The 16,361-nt window shown below is 44.1% G+C and overlaps 1 protein-coding gene across 1 annotated transcript in view; it reads right to left on the bottom strand.

The window, feature by feature from the left end:
• The window catches only part of LOC103723194 (aquaporin SIP1-1-like), a 31,878-nt gene that overhangs the window by 8,996 nt on the left and 6,521 nt on the right, over positions 1-16,361 (bottom strand). The window lies entirely within an intron of this gene.

The raw sequence follows: 16,361 nt of genomic DNA on the forward strand, positions 1-16,361 counted from the left end.
CGGCCCGCCGTACAGCTAACCCTGCTCGTCGGGATCAAGTCAGCCTCTAAAAAAAAAAGCAAGCCAAAGGAAAACAGATCAGATTGGTAAATCAAGATTTCATCTCATGACGCAGTTTAGCAATTTCTGACTCCATACTAGCAATACGCTGAGCATATTCTTTCTCTTTCTTTTCAAAGATCTCTTTAATGAAAGCATTTTCCTCCTTCATCCGGAGGTGTGGAAAGAGCAGCTGTGATAAGCGGAAAAACCATCAAAAAACGACGATTGCTCGTGGGCCAAGCACATCCATCAACGGAGGTCGAATTCTAGCAGCGAATGAGAATAGAGGGTGTAGGATCGAAAGAGGAATTCGTTTAAGCAAGAGCGCGGATGAGCGAACTCCCTTAACCTATCGAGCAATGCATGTGCAACTACCGATTATTAGGGGCCAGTCTCCTCCTCTTTATTAGTTTCATTCACCACTCCGTAGGCTGCAATTTATGGATGCTAAGGAAGATTGTACCTCGTCTCGGAATGTGAAGCATATTTGTGCAGAAAGTCGCTAGTGGGATAGTCTGATATTGCCATGTACGTATCAGGCTTCGCGATGAGATTTCGAGGTCTGCAAAAGACAGATCAAAAATAGAGATTATAGATTTTGGCCGGGATCCTTTTCAAATGCTGGGCCTTCAAGTCCAAAACTTCCTTCCCTATGGCTTCGAGAAGGGTAGGGGTCTTTCTCTAAACCTTGCAGCTGACAAATGTTGTAAATAGCCCTTCTCTTCTATTGTAAGCAAGTGCTGCTTGTTTTTTGAAAACAGTTTGCATCTTATTAGTTGAGTTTAGTGTTGTTTTCTTCTTTTCTTTCACCGGCATGAGCCACCTCTTCTTTTGTCCGGAGAGCAGAGCTGGCCAACCAGGAATCAAGAGGTCATAATCCATTGTCGCATAGAAGGAGATGTGCCCAAATAGCAGTCTGGGTCGCTCGATCTCAGAATGAATGAAAGAGGGAATTTTGGCTTGGCGTAAGGAAAGCAAGAGCAAAGAGAGCGGGAAAGGGGCTAGGATAGGATGATTTGTTCTGTAGAGATCTAATTGCTCCAATCCATTTTTTATTCATAGTTACAAGTTACCACGACATAATAGATCGGTGATCCAACATTTTGAGAAAAGGAGAGATTATCAATCATGGAAAAATCGATAGAGAAAAAAAAGCCAGATACATTAATTTTATTTTATTATGATCCATTCCGGGAAAATACGGATCGTGCCAAAGATGAAAAACGAATTTTCTTCTTTTTTTCTTTCTCATTTTTACCGCCGAAGGATTTATTAGTACACGTCGAAAGATAACCTAGAAAATAGAAAGAACAGTTTGATGGAAAGAATTCCCTTTTTGGAAAGTGCTAATTGAGCCGTAGATTGTGAGCTGAATGACGTCTGCATGACTTCGCGCTAGTCTCATTTCTCTTTGGGTATCGACACCGGTGCGGGCAGGCGGAAGGCTTCCAACTTGGATATCAATTGGCTTCAAAAAAAATAGAGGCGAAAGATGGGCGAAAGCTGAGTAGCACAGTGCTGAGTAGGGTGCCGAGCATCAAGTCACCGAATAACCCTTCAGAAAGAGTGCGTCACTTGCGTCTCCCTCAGGGAAAGCGAACTAACTTCCTACTTTAGATAGAAAGAGGCCGGAGGGGGCTCCAGCCGCTCGCTGTAAGAGTGCGTCATTATAACGAAGACTAAGCTGCCATATTCTTCCATCTTTCTGAACCTGTATCAGCCCATTCCTTAGAAAGACGTAGAACTGTTAGACTCACGAGATCAGACGGAGCTCGATTAGTTTCTGCTAGACGATGGCTGACAAAACAAAAGGGAAAAGGACAGCAACTGGCTCGAAGGTGGAAAAAGTGGATGCCCTCGGTTCGGTGGCTAAAGTCGGTATAGTTCTTAGTCTTCAGGGGGCACTCCCGAGCTTTTTGTACGTCGTATGCCTACTTTTTTTGAAACATTTCCGGTAGTTTTAGTAGATGGAGACGGAATTTCGCTTATAAAAGCACTCTGGTTCCCAAATCAAGAAGAAAGCCCCCCGAAATGCGAACACGAGTTTCCCCATTATCTGCCGCTCGTTTCCATTAGAAGAGGCATATGTATAATCTTTAATTGTACCTCTTTCAAATATGCTCGCGCCCTTCTTTATCTCTAAAGACGGGGTGTCCTAACACATTGAGGTTGGGAAACCTCCTTCCCGCCCACACCTTCATTCTCTTCCTCCTCTGATCTTAGAAAGCATACTAAACTTCACTCCAATCTTTCCCCATTAGCAACAAGAGCAGCTCTATCGTTCGGCCCTTGATTCCAAGACCAAAAAAGAATGAGGAATACAAAAACCACAAAAAGTGCACCGTGCCCTAGTGCATCACTTTTTCCTTCCGGGAAGGAACATTTTTCTTTCTACCCTTGGCACCTTGCTGCTGTATCATAGTACCTTTTTTTTTTTCTTTAGCAGACATTTTTGTTTTAAGAGGCAGATTAGGGACCGGTAAAAGCAGGATTCAATCTAAATGAACAATGTTGAGCTGGTCAGATTCATGCAAACGTCGATTCATGTGCCTCCGGCCTTACTTCACAATCTTACCTCTCTAAATCAAAGAGTTCTAATGTTTTACAGTATCAGGATGAAGTTATCAAGTTGTTGAATTCAAAGAAGAATAAAAAAGGAGAAATTTTGTTTACCGAGACCAAGAAATAGGTTTATATGTTGAACCGGGACGATGTTCGAAATCCAGTCTGAATCAGAGACTGTTCTGATTCAGTTTGCATCAAATTTCATCGTTGTGGTCTAATGGATTTGGCATGCTGTAGTCCTAGACCACTTGGACCAATGGTAGGGAAGGTTCTGAAATTGTTCTTTAATTTCATTTGCCCCCACTCACTGCTACGGCTCCTCCCATTCGTTCGATAATAAGATAGATCGGCTTGCCGCAGATAAGGTTTATCCTGACCAGAAAGAGCCGTTCCGCAACTATGCCATTCTGGGCGACGACATAGTCATAACAGAAGGTAAGGTGGCTCAGGCATACTCGCAGTTGTTAGACAAACTGGGTGTGACAATATCCACTCAGAAAAGTGTCGACTTCTAAGAGGGGTTGTCTCGAGTTCGCCAAGCGTTTCCCAGATAAGTGGGCAAGACGCTTCTGCAGGCAGAGGAAGAAAATCTTCGGCCAATATGAGGTCCCCCATACCTGCACCTGCTTCCAAGGTATGAAAATAGCAGCTGAAAAGGAGTGTCAGAGGATTTGGATTGATTCGGATTCCCTAACGTAAGACATGGTCTACTCTCAAGATCCAAAAGTCCGCAGCTAAGGAAAGCGAAGTGTGTTGAGCATTCGACTTATCCTTCTCTTATCCCCCCGGCATGAAGGAATGCCCGAGAATCCTCCGGTGGCAGGTATGCCCTTTCCGTTCTGGCCTGGGGGACGCCGATTCAAGAAAGAGTCCCTTCGGTCGGTTCGCTCAGGTGGTCTTCCCTTATCTTCCCTAACGTTCAGAGTTGTTCTGGTTTGAGAAAGGAGCACCGCACGGAAGAGAGAAACATAGGAAGAAATTCCGCCCTTGGGTCTATTCAAGAAAGCGCTACGGGAAGAGTGTGAAAAGAAAAGCCAATAAGACCTGCAGCCATAAGGAAAGGAAAGCACTCACTGTAATTCAAAATTGATGTACAGACTACGCGGAGGCAACTAAGGGTCGTGTACCCAAGGTCAGATTAAGAGATCCGTCTATCGAGTCAGGCGAGAAATTTGGCCTCCTCGTGGTTAAGAAATATCAAGAATTCTTTCCTTAGTACAGTACCCAACATATGGGATCGCCTCTGTCGAGCAGATCAGACCTACAGCAGCTGAAGCCTCCTGGGATATCTGTTTCCCGTTAATCAAGAAGGGAATGAAATTTGCAAGGATGGGGAAAGATCTATCAGAGGTGGAGAGAAAGAGAAATTGGCTTACTGGGCGATCTAAAACATCTTCGAGCTTTCATCAATACATCTTCACTTCTCAAAGGGTTTATGCCCCATGAGAGAAAATGGATATGGAAATAGGCTCATGATCGGCCTATGCTCTTGGGGAAGTGTGTTGAGCATTCGACTTATCCTTCTCCGAATCTACTGCCTTAGGAAGGAGGAATTTCCCCGATTGAGTAGCTTGAACTTCAAGGATAGGATTTCTTGCTGAACTTTTCTTCGCTCCTCCGCAGAAACAAATTGATATAAAAAGACAAACAAAGTTTTTTTTTTTGTAAACAAAGCCCCAGGGCAAACCCAGGGGCAGGAACCATTCCGCGAGTAAAGTAGAGAGCCATCTGATCAGCTCTCACTCGCTCCAAAAGTTCAGATCAGTTGGTGCTACGCTTGTCTTCTTAAAGCAAGGGGTAAATATTCGAAGACCAGCATAGGAGGCGAAGTAGAACTCTTGCCTAGCCGTGGGAATCCGCCCTATCTCATTAGAGAAGCCTGCTATATGGCTATTTCGCTTTAGACACAAGGTGAGATAACTCTCGTTAGTACCCGTGGATAGAGATGTTTTCCCAATGATTGATAGATATACCGGGGAGATAGTTTGGCAAGCAAGATCTTCTACTGGAAATGAAGCTGTCTTCTACGGGAGAAACTTCGTCGGATAGGCCGGAGTGAGGGAGCCCAGTAATATTCCTGAACTCAATAACTACAGGGCAGGCGTTTTTAACCCTCCACCTTCGGAAAGCACCTTAACTATACTAAAGGCATATGCGGCTGAAGCTATTCTTGCATCTCCAGCCCCGGCACCTCTTTCTTTTGCACCTCCCTATAGCCAGCCTGGAACTCCTCTTTGCTTTCTTCCTCTGATCTAATGAATGACGAGAGGTACCCTAGAGGCTGTGTCCTGTAGAAAATCGGACAAACATAGGCGGATCACAGAATCCCTTGACAACTAACACAGAAGTACATCGAAAAGACTTGATTATTCTTTTTATAATCTCTTCTTTATGCACTTTACCCCTTTTTCCTATATCAGCCCTAGTCAAGGTCAATAGAAAGGGTCGTAAAGAGTCATTTCTTCTTTTTTTGGCTCAGAAAAGGCATTTCCCAAGCTTTTTGGGTGCTCCAACTGATGGTTCTCCCCACCTCTTTCTTTGAAGCAGAAAGGCAAAGAGCTGTTCGCGGTTCCTCTGTGAAAACTCAAAGGGAAAGAGCCAAGCCAAAGAAAAGAAAAAGAAAGTCCCACACCTATGAGTGCGCAAAGAGCTTATTCGAGAGCAGCTGAGTCAATAGCACTGGATTTAAGGGATGCCTATTTGTCCACATCACCAGTCAAGTCAAAAAGAAGGAAGGGTAAGACAGTAAGAAGGGCACAAAGAGCGTGTTCCAGGTGGTTTTCTCAACAGGTATTTTCGCGGAGTTCAAGAAAAGGACTTTCAGGGTCACCTACTGATTGATTTCGGGCTGATTGCAGGCCCGGTGAAAGTCAAGCTTACTCTTTTTTTCTTGGCTGATAGAGAGGCCAGATAGAGCTTCGAACTCTTGGAAAACTTGTTGGATGGCAGCCAGGGATCAAAGAGCTGGAAGCTTGGGACCGTGTATCCCTGAGGATACGGTTCTTTATCTACAGCAGCGCTGTGCGATCTCCTGTAAACCAGATAAGGCTGTTTCTGAAGTTTATCCTGCTTCGCCGAGCTCAGAGTCGCAGAGAAAGTCCTTCTTTCTGCACTGAATAGAAAGCGAGATACTGGAATACTCGGGGAAGGAGGCATCCAGTTCGGTTGCTCCATCACTAGAGAATGTAACTGCCCTGTCTGAAATACTCATATTGTTGGGGGGATTCCCTTCTAATCTAAGTTGAGGATTCTTTCTTTTCGCCTGGGGAGGATCTATCTTATTAGCGTCTACCAATTTCGCCATATCCCCTTTTGATTTGAGACCAAGATCCAGTTGGAATTCCACCCATCTCTTTCATTTATTTTTGAATTCAACGGGCCCCGGAATCCGCTGGACATCTCAGCGGCGGGATTGGATACCCGCATCAGATCGAAGTTCCATGGAGGTGACAATTCCTGTTTTCCTGTTTCCATTTCCGGGAGTTTCTGTAGGAAGTGCAGACGGTGGATCAGGTGTGAACTCCTCCACCCGCAAAAAACAGAAAGCAAATCTTTCTAGGTATGACGAGATATTCTTCTTTAAGAAAGAAATTTCGACGGAAAATGCTATCTATTTGTCATCCTCTTTTTTTCATCAGTGGTTCAAACAAAATTCACTATCTTTCTTTCTCATTCACTCTACTCTTTCACAAATGGATCCGAAGAGAAATCTTTGTTGAAGCTTGCTTCTTCTCCAGAGTTTTCTTGGTCATCAATACGACGACCTGTCCATTCTCATAGTTACCTGATCGACAAAGAGAGGTTCGCCCGGAGATGACGATCTATCTCAGTCAGATGTCCCCGATCTATGATCTTTCATAAGCTAGCGATCCCATAGCTCGAATGCTGCTCCCCTTTGGACAAAAAAGGAGATGTCTGATACAACTTTCTGCGCTAGTCTCATTTCCCTTACGGCCGATTTTATGGCAAGCTTTGACTATGCGGTTGGTAGTAGACATATTTGGTCTTCACATTTTCTGACGTAATCTCTCTCGAGCCTCTTGAAGAGAGCAGTTGTGAAAGCCCTGGCTTTCCAACCGTGGATGCCGATCAGTGGCCTATTTACCGAATCCTGATTCTTTTGAGTCCTATTGTTGCAAACGAATAGACGTCAATTCACATCCTCAGAGTAATAATGAATCAAATTTTGCAAAAAAAAAGAAAGATCTTCAGGTGATCAAGAGAGCAGAGACGTCAGTCCAAGATTTCAAAACACCGGCATCCATGCAATCGCATGCCTCGAAGATCGTATAATTTATAGACTTCGCAACAAAGATTCGAACGATTAGGTGATTTTTGAGCCTCCTCGAGGCTATGGCGCCCCTGAAATAAAGTAGGATATAAATAGATCACCCTTGCCCGACTTCAATCGACGTTGAGCAAAGGCTGGGGTTGTACCAGGTTTCTCGAGGTACAGTATTTGGAACAATCAAAATCCTCAGACTCTCGTTCACTTGACAGTTTACCCGTTAGCCCTTGTGTGGAATCAAACTCCCGATAGCCTGACAGGTTTGCCTTATTTTCTTCTGGGGAATGCGTCGACTCTAAAATCGGGTTATGGCGAGTCCTATCTCAATCTTTTCCTCACAAGGCCTATATAAATCTCTCTATCCACCTTTTCAAGCCAGATAGCGAGCGGAATTCTTTCGCTTTTACTCGCAACTCGCTTTCCGGCTTTCCTTTCGGATAGGAGAAAAATCCATTCTCTTCTTAGTTTAGTTGGCTTTGGTTTGCAGGTCAGGTCAGATAGAATTCCCTTCCCTTTCCTTCCGGGCTTGTCCGTTCTGTATGGCCTCAGAGCGTTGAAGACGACTTTGTTCGACCAATGACAGTTGACCCGACCCCAGCAAGAAGCGCATAGCAGATCTATCTTTGCTTCATCCATCCTTAGCGCATCCGCATCTGCTTTATCAAAGAGCCGCTTCTTCATGTTATGTGCGCGCTGCGCCCCTTTGGTTGGAGCGCTTTGCTTGACCTGATCGTTGTGCCAAGGGCTGGTGGTGCCTTGAGCAGCTCTGAGTTCCGTTTGGTCTTCACATTTTCCCTTCCATTTTGTAAAGTTAATTGAAGAGGATAGATCCGGGAAATTGTAAATACGAATGTCTGTCCATATACCCCCAAAAAAGAATGGAGTAGCTGAGCGAAAAAATCGGCATCTTTTGGAGGTTACCCGTGCTCTTCTCACCGAGATGAAGGTACCTAATACTGGTAAGAAAGAAGCTGTCTTAACTGCATGTTATGAATTTATAAAACTAGTGCCTCCTTTCACATTCGTGAAAGTCGGGGTTCTCAAACGGCGAAGCCTTACTTTGCCTCCTTTCACCAAGGTGAAAGAAGGGGTTCTCAAACGGCGAAGCCTTATACCAGTCGTGCTCGCTGTTTGTTCCAGAAAGTTCTAACTCTCTTTTTATAGAGAGATAGATTTCAGGGGTCGGATGATCGATGTCGGAGAGGAAGAAATCAACCATAATGGAATATTCCTGTTCCCGATATGTAACGAAAAGATTGATTGGTTTACCGCATTCATTCATGAAAGCACCTCCCTCTCTCAGGTGGGCCTTTACCTTTAAACCTTTAAAATAGAGGATAGGAAATGAAAGAAAAGGTCGAGCTTAAGCCGATTCCATTGCGGAAAGAAAAGAGGCGATACCATTCCCACCATAGGAGAATAGGTAGAGGGCAGCTTCTCTACGGATTAGTCAAGGTCACAATTGGGATCCTAGTAGAAGACTCACAGAATGGTCAAAGAGGGCTCGAATTTTTTTGTGAAAAGTTTTGAGCGATGATCCGGGCTTAGAATCGGCTGTCAGTTCTGGAGATGTCATTATGGAACCAGGCCACCAATCTGAGTAACCTTCCAGTGCCTTAATCCCGGATCCTGCTGGTTCCACCTCCACTGCTCCTGCGGTTCTGGACGAGATTCTTGCTGTCCCAGTGGCCATGAAAGAGCACAATCCTTCAGTATTCTACTGGAAAAGATGAAGTCCATATCAAACTCCTAAATCCTCAGAGAGAGATCCCCCCAGTGTCCTGGCTGTGGATAACCCTGAGTGGATCCAGCAATTTCCGTTTGTTTAAGAAAAGATGGAAGAGAAAAGTTCCGCTGCAAGAATCAAATTGAGGCTTTTGTCCAGGATGGACCCATTGAAGTATCTTTCGAGAAGCCAGACATAGAAAATGTCTGTATTCCTTTCGGCGGGTAGCTATTTAGAAAAGTGGATTTCTGACGCGCTGCTAGCTTCCTCTATGTATATCCATACCCCGTTTGGGTCGGGAGGAAACTGAGATTCAAGGATTTTTGCCGACATCTCTCTATCATCGTGTTTTGGGACACCCCATAGAAGACTGCTACGTCTTCAAGGATTGGGTACAGAAAGAGCGGTGGATGTGCCGATGGCGTGGAAGGCTGCTGCTGGGTTCACTGGATCAAAGAAATGACATTCGATTATACTCTCCTCGGTGACGATATCGTCATCGGGGATCAGAAGGTAGGTAGCTCTATGCTATAGAAAGTGTCTCGCGCAGATCTGGGGGTCAGCCTTTCGATGTCGAAATCGCTGGTCTCGGATATCGGATGCGGCCGGTCTTAGGACTTTTTGACAAAAGCGCCAAAGCCGTCGAAAGGTAACTGATGCAAAGGAGCTGGAATGGCTCCTTCTTTGCATCTTTCGCCTTCCGGAAGGCTTTTTAGAGCTAGTACCCGCTATAGCCAGTACCCGCTATAGCTAGTACCCGATACAGAGCTCTTTCCGCTATAGCTAGTACCGCTATAGCCAGTACCCGCTATAGCTAGTACCCGATACAGAGCTCTTTCCGCTCGCACCGTTCGGCTTTTTAGAGAATCCCGCTCCTGTGTCGTAGGACTTGTAGCTCGGCAGTCCACCGGGTAGGTTTGTTTATCCTTCGACGTTTCGAGTGTCTAAGCAGCGTAATAAGCCGGCCTTTTCAGAAAGTCCCAAATTGAAGAAAGAAAAAAGTAATGAATGCCAGTGTCCCTCGAAATGCGAACACGAGTTTCCCCATTATCTGCCGCTCGTTTCCATTAGAAGAAGGAAGGCCAAGGCGCTGCCATTAAGATGAATGAGCAGGAACGGAACTTCCATTCCACTGCAGAAGAAAAGGCTGGATCAAGAAAAGGGGGGTACTACGAGCCCTCTGCCCCACGCATCTAACCAGCTCGCGTGGTTCACCGGTTCCACCGACGTCACCCTTAGATCGAGTGATTCAGTCGATACAGAGGTGCGCTTCAAGTGGGGGGTGTGCTGTCCCTATTGGGCTGGGCAAAAAGAACCACGTCCCCTTCCCCTTCCCCTACCCCTGCCCCTGTCTCCTCTGCCAGCAGCAATAGGGGGACTATAAGCACTAGACCCAGCTGAGACACTCTTGGGGCCACTCTGAAAAGAGCTGTCCCGGCCCGGGTCGACTGCGGAGAGCCACTGAACTTCATTCTTTCCTCCGGTTTGAAACCAATCCTGTCCTTCCAGTCGAGCAAGGCCCTTATCCCGGCTTTGAAAGGCGAAGGTGGCTGACTGGGCTTTCTCCTGGATCAAAGCAGATCAGCTCGCCGAATTCGTCGATCGAATCGGGCGCCCCGGAACGAAGCTTGCTCTCCCAAAGGAGCTTTCTAGCTACTGACCTCGTGGAGGACCCTTCCGGCCAAGCACATCCATCAACGGAGGTCGAATTCTAGCAGCGAATGAGAATAGAGGGTGTAGGATCGAAAGAGGAATTCGTTTAAGCAAGAGCGCGGATGAGCGAACTCCCTTAACCTATCGAGCAATGCATGTGCAACTACCGATTATTAGGGGGCTTCCGAATGACCAACCTCTTTCGTCAGGTGTAGCATATTCAATCAAGGTCAAAGTTTCCTAGATAAAGCTTAGCTTAGGGGGTCTGTTATTCCGTCTTGTTCGGCCATGTAGGCCAGAACCCTTCTGTGGGCGGCCTCAGCGGCCTGCCTTCGCTCCTGGAGGCTCATCTGAGCAGGTCCAGGGTTGGCCTTGCTACCAAGGCCGCTCGCAGGCCCTCTCGCTAAATCGAGAGGTGAACATCCATCTCTCTATCCCTTTCCTGTGTTAAGGTCTAGTTGTCATTCTTCTCCCTCGAAAAAAACCAACTTCTTCGAGTCGTCTGTATTCCCTCCTTATGGTGTTCAGGATACAGAGCAACAGAAAGGAATCCCGCAGAAAAGAACTCACTGGCGGAAGCGTGGATTCTCTTCCCTTGTAGGTAGCATCCACAAGACGTAGTCATCGAGGATAGACCAAAACTTCGGGATCAACCTCAATGAATTATGGCGTAACGGGCTTGGTATAGATCCGTAGCCCGCTCTGGGTCTTTAACCGAAACTGGGACTCTATCCTCTGTTTTTGACTGCCTTTACGAAGTTCCTATGTCTGCCTGGCCCACCCTACCCTTCTGAAAGTTCGATCCCCTTATTAGTAAAGTCAAAGGGAGTCCTGAGCAAAGAGAAGTAGTTTGAGGAGATATAATCTCATTTGCCTTTCTGATTGACTGAGGCAAGCCTGGCTTATTCGATACTGCAGTCTTTCCAAAACAGGCTTTCTTGCCTTTTTCTGATTTACCCTGCCCTCATCCGTTTTGCTTCTCCCGGTCGTCGAGCCTGATCGACTCGACTCTTTTCCCTGCCCCCCGGCCTCTCACTTCGTTTCGTTCTTCTTCTGTACCGTCGCTTGAATGAAGACACCCGATCGGCCGTGAATCGGAATTCCGCCGAGTCTGAACGCTTTCTCAAGATGATGATTTTCTCGCTCAGCTATAGCCGTAGACGACTATTTGGGTCAGCTCCTCCTCTGAGGAGCCTTTCTCGCCTCTCACAGACCTACCCTTCTTCTATCTGCTGCGGACTGTGAAGGAGCCAGGCTTTCAATCAAAGATGGGTCGTACCTGATCCTCGGCCGCCGTCAGCCAAAGAGAAGGGTAAGGAGATAGAGATCGCTGAAAAGCTCCCTCCTTCACCTCCCGCACCAGCTCTCTTGTAAAATATGAGCAACACCAAATCCCTCTAGAGCCCAAACTTCCATTTCTCCTACTCGTTGTCCCCCTTGCTTGTGCGTATTTACGCCCCTACCGAAAAATCTTCGATTCCTCTATCACTCGATGGAAAAGGTGAGGTACTCAAAGAGATGGCTTTGGGGATAGGAAGTTCTAGCTTCCTCCCTGGGCGGGAGTGAGAAAGGCCAACCTGGAATGGAGGCTATAGCAGCAGAAGGGAATGGTACGAGGGCGAGATCGGGTGGACTATTACTGGAATCGGAAAGGTAGGATGGGGAATAAAGAAATGGAAGGGTGGGATGTCATTCTCCCTTCTGGTTAAGTCCCGGTGCGGCTAGACCGACTGTGACCGGTATTGAATTTCACTCGCTATACTTTGTTCTTATTTTATTAACTCAGAATTGCAGTTTGCTTCTTCTAATTATATCAACGCTTTACTCCTACAATTATTTATTTGTTGTTGATAACATCTACAACCGATTCTTGGATCCATTGCCTTCTTTTGTTCGTGAATCTCCTCGTCCTCCTATGCCTTAGAGAGGGTCCCCAATCCTAGCCTTCCCCTTAGACTTTCGATCTTCCCTTTTTTGAATGGGCCAAGGTGGGGGAAAGAAAGAATCATCCGAGCATTCATTAGATTACAAATATTTTAAAAAAAAAAAGGGGTGTATTTTCCACCTGTGCCTGGTGGAAAATACCGACAGCCATTACCCAAAAAGAAAGAAATTCTTTTGAGCGCACTAAATAAAAAGGAGAAGCAGAAAGAGACGTCGTTTTTCGCCTGGGCCTGGCCGGGACTATATTGTTTGCCTGCCTGACTTTGACTTCCTGCTGGTCTCATTATCGCTCCTGCTAAAGCCGATTCAAACCTGTGTTCACCGTAAAGAGTAGTAGTGGAACAGTCAATTAAGAGTCTGATTGCCGCTTTCATGCTCTTGTTTACCTGGCTGCAACACTCCGTACTTCACCTTACCGAATAAAGTATGTGATGAGGACAATAGGGAGCTGATCAGAGATATCTCTGATGAGGAAATTGTTTAGTTAGAAAATCCAACCCGAACAAAGCCCCTGGACCAGACGGGTTCCCGGCGTCCTTCTACCCGCTTCTGTTCTAAATGCGGTATTTCCTTAGTTATTCTTTCAGGGTCTTTTGGCTCGCAATAAAGCTAGGGTCCTGATCGAGCAAGACGTATCAAAGTAAGCTTTGGATTCATGCCTCTGGGTTACGAGCTCTTGCCAGCTGAGCAAGGAAACAACCCAGATGACCAAGGTTGGACTACAGTGAGAAGAAAATCCAGGTTTCCTGGTCGTGGAGGATTGTCTTCCCAAATTTCTCACTCTGGACTCAGAGCTGGCCGCTCCTACAGCGAAATCATTGGTTTCAGAGTCCACTGTCTTTGTTGTCTCAATGAACACAAACCCGATTGTAAACTTTAAGGCTGAGTCAGTTTGCAAAGGGGACCCTAGTTTAAGGAGAGGTTGGAAAGGACGAAAGGAGCTAGTGAGCAATGACATCGTTTTGTTGTATCCGTATGGAGCCAGTATCGGTCGATCGCGTTGGGACACCACCCCGTTGGGTCATCGATTTGGTGGGAGTAGTTCTACTTCTCTTTTCAACTTAGGTACAAGTTGGGGCGGGTTGACAGCTAACCCCAAAACGAAGCAACCTCCTAAACTCTCATATCCAACCCAATTCAGCTCAACTTTTGCTTGGGATTTAAACAACCCAAACTATAATACGCTATGTCAGATTGCCGTCAGGTTGGTTCTGTTTAGTCAAGTTAGGTCACGTTGAATCAAGATTTTGAGATTGAGGAAAGGCTTGAGAAAACTGTCTCAAGTTTATATTAGCTAGGTTGGAATTTTAGTAAAGAGGAAAAGGTGTGGATATCTTTTAACCCTCAACCAAGATAGATGGATGAATGGCATAAAAAGTAACACACAATTCTATAACTCAACGGGATTTAGGTTGGGTTGCAATAAGGTTTGGGATGGGTTTATGCTCAACCTGAACATAATCCAACTTGGAGTGAGGTTGGAATTTTTGAGCCTAAACCTAACCAAAGTTCATAGTCACTCAATCCAATCCAATCGAACAAGCAGGTTAGGGTTGTTGGTTTTGGGTTGGGCCCAACCTAAGTTGAGTGTCTCTTCCAATCCCAACAATCCCATTTCTCCCTCCTCCATGTTTGAACTATAACCCCTGAATCCTCTCACACGAACTCTTAGTATTGGCCCTCTTTCTTTCTCTATCTACTTTTCCCAACAAGGTTAATATATCTCTTGCATTAACTACAATTTCAATTATTTGCTGAATTGCAAAACAAAAGAGAAGTTATTTTGAAAAGCTATTTAAACTTCTCCTCTCCTTTTGACATGGTTGCTTGACTTTAAATCCAATGATATAATACAAGAGAGGATGACCAAAATGCCTAGGATATTCTAATATAACTTTAACAAGATGCCTAGGATCGCTAAAGCCCCTGGGAGAGGATATTTCATTGGCAACAATATCTTTTTTATTTTTTTTTTAAATATCTTTCTGTTATTCTATTATTGAAATAAGTTATCCTCTAGTTTTTCTTGAAAATAAATTGATCATTTTGTTGAGAAAAAGGAAGGTAGAAGCCCAACCAATTATTGGTTTGAGGGCAGATCAAACCCAAGTCTCTTGTACCAAAAAAAACAAATTTTAACAACTCTAACAGTTGACACCCAAATGAACTGATCATACAATAAGATAATTACAAATCTCTACTGAATATAACGGGAAAGCGTTCGAGTCCAGCATGTGCATGTTTGACTCCAGGGTCTTGCATGTTAAAGGTGTCCAAAAGGCATTATGACTCCACTGGAAGCAGGAAAGAATGCATTTCCTGAAAGATTATGGGGACACGGCGTCCCACACAGCTACATTTCCCAATTATGGCTTTTCTTCTTCCATACAAAGCATGTGCAGGATACTAGTTTACTTTGATTTCATAGTTTTTAGTGTAATAAACATCACACATGCTTGTAATGCAAGTTTATGCAATATAGTGCATGCATGCATGTATGTATACATATGTATTGGTATGTATCTATGTATGTATGTATATGACTGGTTTGGCTATGGAGTAATGGTACAGTATTTAATCAACTTACATCCAAACTCAACTTGATAAGGATTCAGATTTACATTTAGGATCCAGATATAATATAGTAGGTGGTAGATTATTGGCTAATTTTGCAGATCCAAACGTGAAAATTCAAATTCATATTGGGTTAGCATGCTATCAGCCCCCATTGCCACCTATGTTGGACCATATTTTTACCAACACTCCATTCTCGCTCCTAGATTCTAAGATTTTACCTGTAAACAAATAATGTCAAACCTACATATCTTGTGTTAGAGAAACAACATCACTTCTACCGAACCCTTAAAGAATTGTGGGTCTAGGTTATAATTTGAATAACTGTAAACCATTAAAAAAAATGAAAACTATCGCACCTAACTCTTTTAGTAGATTATAGTAGCATTCTCATCACAGAGACATACTATGTATACAATGGCATTGGAATGGAAATGAGTCTCGCATATAACAGCCTAAGCTTGGACAAGTGAATTCTGGACCACAATTCGGCCCAAGTAGAGCATGTAAACAAGTTTTAGAATGTATAGGTTGGACTTGGAAAATATTATGTCCAGCCAAATCCTAACACGACATGTTCTTAAGTAACCAAACTTTATTCATTTCAATTAGAGGCCAAAAAGCAACACTAAAATCCATAAAACATCTGAAGATTATATAAAAGTTTTGCTACATTATATAATAACTTCCAGTAACTAATCACTCATATAATTAAAAAAACAATTTACTAACAGCATTCATCACTAATTGTGTCTAATAACGAAGGTAACATGTGTTAGATATTAGTACCAATAAATATTTCAAAGGAATTAAATTCTGACTTTTGATGGTTGCTGGCTCCTTAGTCCTCAACAAATGCATCATTGTAAGTTATGCCATCAAAAAGACAAGATAATTCTGCCCCAAGGTATTTACTAGTTGTCGCTACTTCCGATATCCTCCATATATATTTTAAGAGGCCCTTGATAAACTACAAATGACCAAAAAAGAAAATTCTACTTTTCTGACAAAACAGCCAGTTCATAATCAGATGCCATTTTTTTCCGTGCAATCCATGCACCAACATTAGTATCAATTTTTAGAAAAAACATAAAATCAACAAAAATACAAGCTAGCTGTTGTCCATATGTGCATTATTGGTTATAATCACACTGCAAGTTCTTCCTTAAACCCTTGCTTTAATAGATGCTGGGGAGCTATAGACACAAGTATATCCAAAGCCATGAGTATCTTAAAACCAATCAGTGAGAGTGAAATTATAATATAAATTGTACTATACACTGATTTGTTTTGTGCCAAATGTCACAGGATAATCTGCAAAAGACAGCCTAGCTTCATAGGCTGAACATGAAACCCAAAAAAGTGGGAAGGAAAAAACAAATCAACAAATGCCGCTATTAGTTCAATGACATGCATGAAATGTTGGAATGTTCAGCTGATGGTTAAAAGTTTTAATTCTTCGCCCTGTATCATACGAATATTTCTTTTTTTTCCTTCTCCTTGTTTCCAGATAAAACTCCTCACTAGCTAAAGAGTCATCAGTTAACATTCACCTATATAAGGACCAAC

The sequence above is a fragment of the Phoenix dactylifera genome, unplaced genomic scaffold (genome assembly GCF_009389715.1).
Source record: "Phoenix dactylifera cultivar Barhee BC4 unplaced genomic scaffold, palm_55x_up_171113_PBpolish2nd_filt_p 000591F, whole genome shotgun sequence".
NCBI classification, from domain to species: Eukaryota; Viridiplantae; Streptophyta; class Magnoliopsida; order Arecales; family Arecaceae; genus Phoenix; species Phoenix dactylifera.